This window comes from Dermacentor albipictus, chromosome 1 (genome assembly GCF_038994185.2).
Source record: "Dermacentor albipictus isolate Rhodes 1998 colony chromosome 1, USDA_Dalb.pri_finalv2, whole genome shotgun sequence".
Classification (NCBI taxonomy): domain Eukaryota; kingdom Metazoa; phylum Arthropoda; class Arachnida; order Ixodida; family Ixodidae; genus Dermacentor; species Dermacentor albipictus.
Genome location: NC_091821.1, coordinates 56,139,973 through 56,148,421, shown reverse-complemented (window position 1 = coordinate 56,148,421; position 8,449 = coordinate 56,139,973). Strand labels below are relative to the sequence as shown.

Genomic DNA, 8,449 nt, shown 5'->3' with positions numbered 1-8,449 from the left:
CTACCATTGAAAGCAGATTATCGCTGTAGGCATCGTAGAGTGCAGTATCGTCCGAGGCCATCGAGTTGGCTAATACTCTTCCCCACCCTCGTTCACTTGACAGTGCTTGTCAGGTTTTATTTATTTCACAAAATAAGAGATTTCATATTTTCTGTTGACGTATACCTTTAATGTGGCCCGCTATAATCATTTTGTAACTGTTCTGTGATTTCATTTTGCAACAGTGCAACTTGATGTACGGACAATGCAACACGGTTGCGCAATTATTTTGGTTTTGTGTTAAAGTGGCCCCTATACAACCCTGTGGTTATTAGTTTGAACCCTGCTAATGTCGAATGTCTTTCTTATTTTATTACTTTGTCGATGTGTTCGAGCATGATATCAGAGGGATAGCCTCATTCCTAGCCTATGACTTCTCAGTGCAGGAAAACTTACCGACTCGGTTGACCGTTAGATTTCGTTAACTCTTACCGCGAACAGTAGTTATGAGCCCCCGACTCCCTGATATGTTCAAAAGTTCCTACGCGATCTTGAGAATGCATTGTGTCAGGCGGCTTCTCGCTGTTCCGAAACCATAGGCGATGACAAACATTACGCATAAACACACATTTGTGTGACGTCTGTCCCACAGAAGGTCACATTCGCTGCTCTTGATCCCATCAATGCGACGCATGTGGTTACTTCCTCCCATACGCTGGGAGGCAGTCGACATTGCCTTGTTTATCCGCTTGAGCAGCTCCATTGCGGAAAAAAATAAGTGTGTGTGTGACTTGGTATCACGGTTGCCCATAGCATTTGTTGTGATCGAGAGCGACAAAACGTTCACCAAACATAAGTCAAGTGTGAATAAGGGTATGCTCGTTATCGCATTAGTGGACAGCTGACATCATTTTACACGCCCTTATAAGTATCGTGGCTCCACGTTCATTAATGGTAACGTTTTGTGCTTCTATAGGTAGCGCAATGTGCAATGTTATCAAAAAAGCAAGCAGGTGGTAGGGCAGAGAGAACGAGCTCCTTTGCTTTTGCATTTTGCCCCAATCGAAATGATGCCGAAGTGGCCGGAATATGCTTAGCAGTGCAGCGCCGTAGCCACTAAGCCACCACTGCGGGGCTGTTTTATATTACGCAAGTTCATGGTGTGTCCCGACTGTCCATTCCGCAGCTTACCATGCCTACTTTCGAGCATCCTCATTGAAACTACCCACCTTGCCTTCGAGAACTACCTGCAAACAAGGAGGGAGGAGGAAAGAGAAAAGAAGAAGGCAGGGAGGTTAACCAGAATAACGTCCGGTTGGCTACCCTACACCGGGGGAATGGGAAAGGGGAAAGCAAAGATCACAGGGAGAGAGACGAGGAAAGTAAAGAAGGAAATTGCGGCAAGTTCGCTAACGCGTGTGGTTTTACAAAAATTGCCTTAATAGTCACAGGTGGTCGCACAAACCCGTCGTCCTTAAGAAACACAAAAGTGCCTTCACCGCTTTATGGGCCGACGGGCGATGGGGGCGGTGTTCCAGCAGCACCTGCACAGAAAGCGGCCGATTGTCCACTTTTTGGAAAGCTTTGGCAAGTTCTTGTCTCTCTAGGGCATATCTTGGACAGTGACACAGCAGGTGGTCGATGTTTTCTTCGGTGCCAAAGACCTCGCATGCTGCACTGTCAGTCACTCCAATTAATGTAGAGTATGCCTTTGTGAAGGCCACTCCTAACCAAAGGCGACAGAGAAGCGTAGCTTCACGTCGAGGAAGTCCGGGTGGAGGTCGGAGCTGCAGGGAGGCCAAAAAAGAGAGGCCAAAAGAAGGCACTTGTATCAAAAATGAAGCACCAGCGGTTGCAGCGTTACAGTTAACTTCACATCAGCTACTTGAAAGATGCCAAAACTCTATTCATGTGTGCATGATGCATCCGTTAATTACCAAAGGATGCTCAACATCGGCATTTGTCATCCCAGAGCTACAAGAATAATATGCGCCTCGGTTGCGCCATCTGTATTCTTCAATGGCATCGGAACTCGTAGCCCATTTTACTAGCCATCGGCTTCATCAAGCTGTCAAAGACGCAAAGAAAATGGGTCGGCATCTCCGATTCCTCGGAGGCTTTCATGTGTAATGAACATACCACTCCGGGACCAATAAATAGACGGCCGTGTGACCTGCGCTCTCACAAACGAACTTATTCAAGCTGCAAGGTTAAAACAACATGTGATAGTCTAGTGGGTTTCAAGTCGTTGTTGAATCAAAGGAAATGAAATCGTGGATGTGTTGTCAAAAGCAGCACATGACAATTCGGAAACCCGCCTTAGTCCCACGTTCCAGTCCGACACATGCCGCATCGTACGAGGCCTTAAAACTGAGAACTACATGAGTTACATTGGTTCGCTGAAAGCACAGAGGAATGAATCTTGTAATCAGTTTAGCTGCATCGTGAGCGGCTAGACCCACAGGTTCCACGACGCATCGACACCCACTTTCGTGACCTCCGCCTCGTATACCTGCTTACACAAAGCACCTTTTGACATTTCGAATTAGGTAATTTGAAATAATTACGAGGGCAAATATGGATATCGTTATAAATTATCTGTCATCTTTTTCTTTGGGATTTTCACGCAGCTTGCATCGCAATGAGTGCGACTACAGCACCGTGCAGCACGCCTCTTACTCTAGGCCTCGACATACGGTGACGCTCTAGACGTCTTATCTGGATCACCACCATGTCGTTCGTAGTGCAAGCTTTCAGCTTTCACTGTCCTGCTTATGGCGCTCGTTCAGACGCTCGGCTGCTCTTTTACGATCTGAGGCCATCGCACTCACGTACACCATCGCCTAGTCTTTCCTCGCTGTTTCCCAGGCAACGAAAAAGCCAGTGTACTAAGAGGAAAGAGACAGAGTATCACAAGTTCTGTCGCAAACGCAGCTCCCAAGGTGCAAAAAATAGATTGCATGTTTATTCGTTACGCAACAGCTGCATCCTCTGCGATGTCGTGGCTACTGAAATATTTTAGACAGCACCTCCAGTGCCTAAAGATCTTATTTTGCGTTTGTTTACTGCTCATTTTTCACCTGCAGCGACGTTCGAAGTAGAAATCTCGTGCCAGCGGCTCTATGATCGCGATCGAATGAGTAAGAATAGCAAGCTGGGCTAGGTGCCTCTAGGTTAGTACGCAGTTTTATTTAACCAAACACAAGAAAGAACTGCCAAGGAGAGAGAATAACACTTGAACACAAACAAGTGCACATTCTTTCCGTGATGGAACAGAATACAATAACAATAGAATCAATAAGCCAGAGCTTCGATTGCAAGTGACAGCGACCCTTTTCTTCAGCTACAACTGCCTCCCCTCCTCGGTACCGCAACTGAAAAGAAAAAAAAGTCTAGCGTTAAGCCCTATTTCGGTGGAATATCAGTTAACGCAATTATTGTAATCTTCATCCCAATTCCAGATCAGTATATGTTAAAACTCGTGGATACATGCATATCTCGAATTCTGTCTCTCCTATAATCGCCGCAATTCAACACATAAACGACACTTTTACGACCACAACCATAAGAATAAAAAGTTTCTGTAAGTAATGGACTAAAAATTGAAACCATCATTCTCTCCTGCATGTTTCTTCAAGCAGAACAAGTATCAATAGCATTTCTCAGAAAAATTCCGCACATTGAATTCCTTCATAGTCAGATCATATACCGTGTTCTTCAGAAGTTCTCAGTTCCCTGAGCCAGATGAGTGTGCACGGACTGCTGATACGGGCAAAAGTGACAATGGTTGTGCTAAACATTCGCTCTGGCTCGGCAGAGTTTGCAAGTGCCGTGTCCACCTAACAAGGGGGCCCCACAGCTGCTCTGGAGATGTGTGCGGGGACCCGGCCGCTAAATACCTATATTGTAGAGCCAAAACTGCTTAATCCAACGACCAAGAAGCGTGGCTAGGTTTCACCCTTTTGATGCATCAAACTATCCAGCGGTCTCTGATGCGCATAAGGCCCAAGCCGCGCCTGTGGGCAACACCCGCGAGCACGTGGTGTGGGCGCAGCAGCGTTTGCTTGCATTCCAACCACATCTCTTTGCACAACCCGTAGCTCTTGGCTCCCTTCCACCTTGCGGAGCCGATAAGAAGTACAACAGCGTGTTGCGATAAAGTAGGGTCGGGAGAGGGCAGGTAGGTGCTTCATAAACAACCTCAACGAGACCAAAATATGTTGCCGGGCATTCTGCCTTCGTTGTTTGGTTTCGCGGACGAACGTCGTGACGAGTGCGGTTGTTGGCATACGTTGGACCTAACGTCGTTTCGGCGGATACTCACCTCCACACTTTTCCAGGATTAAATGGTGCGTAGATATAGGCCCACTTCTGTATCACAGAGATGTTTCTTCTGTATAAATCGAGAGAGAGCATACTATATTTAAATTTTTGGCGCTGTATACGCCTATTTGGTGGAGTGGGTAAAGCGAGAGGTAGCTTTAAGTTAATATAATACTATTGTGAATGTTTTAATACTCGCTAGCGGAAATAGTATAAGGTAAGGAGATTGCTTTCCTGTTACAAAAGAAAGCACTCTCTGAAGTCCGACTATGTGTCTCTCGGGCATTATGTTTTTGGTGTTCTATGTTTTCGAGCAACCTACTATTTTTAAAGAGCATATATACGGTCGCCATGCACTTTCGTGTCAGTTATGAATTTTACGACTTTTTTGTCTATTTCGATTGGCGCAACTGATAAATTTTTCTTTATTTCTTTGCGTGTCGCCGTTGTGCTGTGTGTGTCAAAGGTTCTCAGTGCACGCGGGAGGGATGCTTTAATTCCTGCCAACTGTGCTTCGTCTCGTGAAAGTTGTTCCTGTTTTCGATCAAGAAGATCGGAACACTAGGTCGGCTTCCGTAACGAAAAAATACAAACTTGAAATGCGAAATAGAAATTTCAATAGAAGTGATGGTTCCTACATACATCTGTATAATTTTATGTGTATCGATGAACTCACTACGACCAAAGAAATGGCAATTAATGACATAGTCATCCCAGCCAAAGCAATGGGATCGAAGGTTCATTTCACATTCGTCACAAGGTCGAGTAGGACGAGCCTTTCGCTGCTTCTTTTGACTTTGCTTGCATCTTTATTCGTTTACTTAAACTTTTCTTTATTGTTTTCAGATGTCTTATGTTAATACCTAAGAACTGTCATACAAAACATTGCAACACACAGAAGACAATAAAAGTATTCTGAAGTACAATAAAGTTGAAATTCAGGATTATCACTGCAAACCACTGGGTGAACTAAACGTAGGTACACCTAACAAGAAGAAAGAGGTAAACAGTATGAGTGCATACTACTAACAGATAATATAACATTGAAACGAAATTTCGCAGGTGACTTGAGCACAGGTCCACTTCCTTGCATCAACTAAATAATTATTCCTACAGTGTAGATAAAGGTATTCCAAGATCAGCTGCTGTTGAACAATTCAGTCACTGTGAATACAACAGCGCATCGAAGCAGTGTTATTAAATAGCCACGCCAGCCAGAACAGGGACAAGTTGTTGATTTGATTGACTCACAGCAGCCCCATTGCCCGATGTCAGTTGTCGGTGCAGCGAAATTCTGTACAAGGCTTCACCTCGAAAACATGAATGTACGTTGCCGCCGGTTAAGTCAAGGCAAGAATAACGATATTTTTGTTGGGCGTACCATATCTGAAACAGGGTAAAGGTGTTGGTAGTAGTCATCAAGCATTATACTTGAGCCACTACCTTACTAACTTGCCTCGAAATTTACGCGTTAACCATAGATTTCACCGCTTTGGGGCGCGCTGTATGAGATGAAGTTCGAGAGTTAGACCCATCGCTACGGGCATGGGTACCCGTATACAGTGACTTAGCCGGTACGGTGAATGCCTACGTGTTTTAACGCGCACATATTTTTAATTCGCTTACGTCTGTATTTTTCGACGAAGATTATTCTCAAGATTTATTGTATTTTGCGCGAATGAAGACGCAGACATAAAAGCCAACTGGCCTGTGGAACCAACAAGTGGCGCTTCTCCATACGCCTCGTCTTACGTAACCAAGTCAAAAATCGCGAGAATCGTGAATAATGGGTTTAAATATACGTGCGGAGTGGGGACCTCATTCTTAACACCCGCTGCCCCGCACCGTCCGAACTATCAAAACATGTGTCTATAAGCATATGGACCTACCGGCCGGAACGAAGCCATCCTTGTTATTTAAAAAATATGTGTGTACGAAAAGCTGCTTATGGAATTTGGCATATCGTCCAAACACCGAACACCTGAATACTTTTTTTTCCTAATGTTTGCCTTGAAATCGTGCTTCCTTTTCTTTTGTAATAAGCCGGCGCAGGTTTGTGAAGAGGACTAGACTCCGAAGGTCTATGCGCTGGCAGGATTTGGTTGGTTTCCAGTTGAAGACATGCCAGAAGTTGTAACCATCAAAACTGAGCCGGATTTCTTCCTTCTTCCACTCCTGCTGGGTTGGATAGACATACTGGAATACCCATTGGCAACGGCCTTCTGCAGCTGGTTATGATGTCAAGCTTTTGACTCCCAGCCTCGACGACGGTATTCGGATGTGTACAGAACGTAAAAAACTACCGTGATACTGACGTAGCTTTACTGCGTGGTTAACGCCACGCGGTGGAAATTAATTCCGAGGCCTTAGCCGTTGCGTCACTCACGGCTGTCTTTTAAAAATGAGACGTAAAATGCGGAAGCAAGACTGCGAGTCGGCCTAGTTGGAACAAATTCATCTTAAAACTTATTGTGCGCAACAAACAGGGACGAAGAATAGAAGAAACACAAGAACGAGCGCTTTCTAGAAAGCGCTCGTCCTTGTGTTTCTTCTATTCTTCGTCCCTGTTTGTTGCGCACAATAAGTTTTAAGGTAAAATGTGGCGTATTACTGCGGTTCTGATTGTCTGCATTTTTCTTTAGTCTTCGCCACCAACGTATTTACTCATTTTATCTTCTTAGGCACCTGCGACACATTACTTAAATGGTAGTAGCTGCTATATACGAGCTCAAGTCGGCACTTATAGCCACAACGAGAGCAGCCTCGGCCAATTGCTACATGACTAAGTAAGTATGCAGCAGCACTAAACCAACAAAGAAACAGGGAAGATGTGTTTAATCATGCGCGTCACCTTAATAACCCCCCTCGTCCGTTTAGCGTTGGTGATAGTTATTTTGTGGCGACCGTATACTGCGCTGGGCTCAAAATTGAAAGATCTAAATAATGAGAACCTGCCCGAACGCTCGTTCAAAATTCTTTCTTTGGTGTTTATTATTTTATAGCAGAAGAGCAGGCTAATTTTCGTGTGGCTCAAAACGTGATAGGCGTTGGTGTAGTTACAGAACAGACATAGCAGCTGTTCCTTTTAATTTGCATATAGGCTGCAGAATAAGTGTGACAGGTCTTCCCGTACGTTGCACGCAGCGCACGGAATCAGCGATTTTATCAGCCCAATGTGAAATAGGAAGTGCTTCGTATTGAAGGCATTTTTGACGGATACGGTGTAGATATGTCCGATGGCGCCTGTCAAGACGACATGACATGCAAAAATCGCACATTCGACTGCATGTGCGAATAGGCCCGTCAACTGCTGCGCTCGATCGATCCAGACAGCACGCTGTGAGCGCCACGCAAAACAAGACAGAAGAGCCAGCCGTCGCTCCTAGAATAAGCTGTTGGCAATTTCTCCGTAGAGTTGCACTATGCTTAACCAGCAGCGCAGTCTGCATGTAACATTTCTGCTACACGCAGTGGGAAGGCAGCAACTGCTAAACAACGCTGTGCAGCATCCCGCATGGTTTTGTGTAGACTCGTCACTGATGCTCAGTATTGACACTGAGCTTGTACGACAAATTATTGCCAAAAATCTATATAAATAGGCGGACATATCCAAGGCGTCCACGACAAGGGAAAGTCGGCGCGCTCTGAGCAGCAACATATATAGTCGCGGGATGCAAGAGAAAGTCAGCCATTACGCTCACCATTTCATTAGTAAAGTGCTCGCGATGCTTAACTAACCTAGCTTTGGCGGACAACAGAAGCCTTAAATTAATCGTTTTTCCTTTTTTCACTTTCAAATACCGTAGTCGTCAAGTTGGTCGTCGGCAAGGTAACACGAGCTATGCAAATTATCTCATGGGCAAGCAACAGCGCCTTCCATCCTCAATGGGGATTCAAAAGCTGCGGTGATTGACGCGTGCTTCGCCACGTCAGTGTTTACAAGTTTAGTAGTTATAATTACTATACACAGTCAGCTAATAGAAATGGAAATTCCCACGGGGGCGGAATCGAAAAGACGCTCGTGTATGATGCTTTGGGAGCGCTTTAAAGGACGCCTCGCATTGGGCGCTCACGGGAAGACTACAAATGAAGCGGTGCAAGGTGATATGGGCTGGACTGGTTTTGAAGTCAGGGGAGCTCGCAGTAA

The 8,449-nt window shown here is 45.2% G+C and overlaps 1 protein-coding gene across 1 annotated transcript in view; it reads left to right on the top strand.

The window, feature by feature from the left end:
• The first annotated feature begins 4,170 nt into the window (after nt 1-4,170).
• LOC135899354 (uncharacterized) overlaps nt 4,171-8,449 on the top strand; it is a 43,673-nt gene continuing 39,394 nt past the window's right edge. Inside the window, exon 1 of the mRNA XM_065428601.1 lies at nt 4,171-4,328. The gene's annotated coding sequence lies outside the window, so the exon portion shown is untranslated. The remainder of the gene's footprint in view (nt 4,329-8,449) is intronic.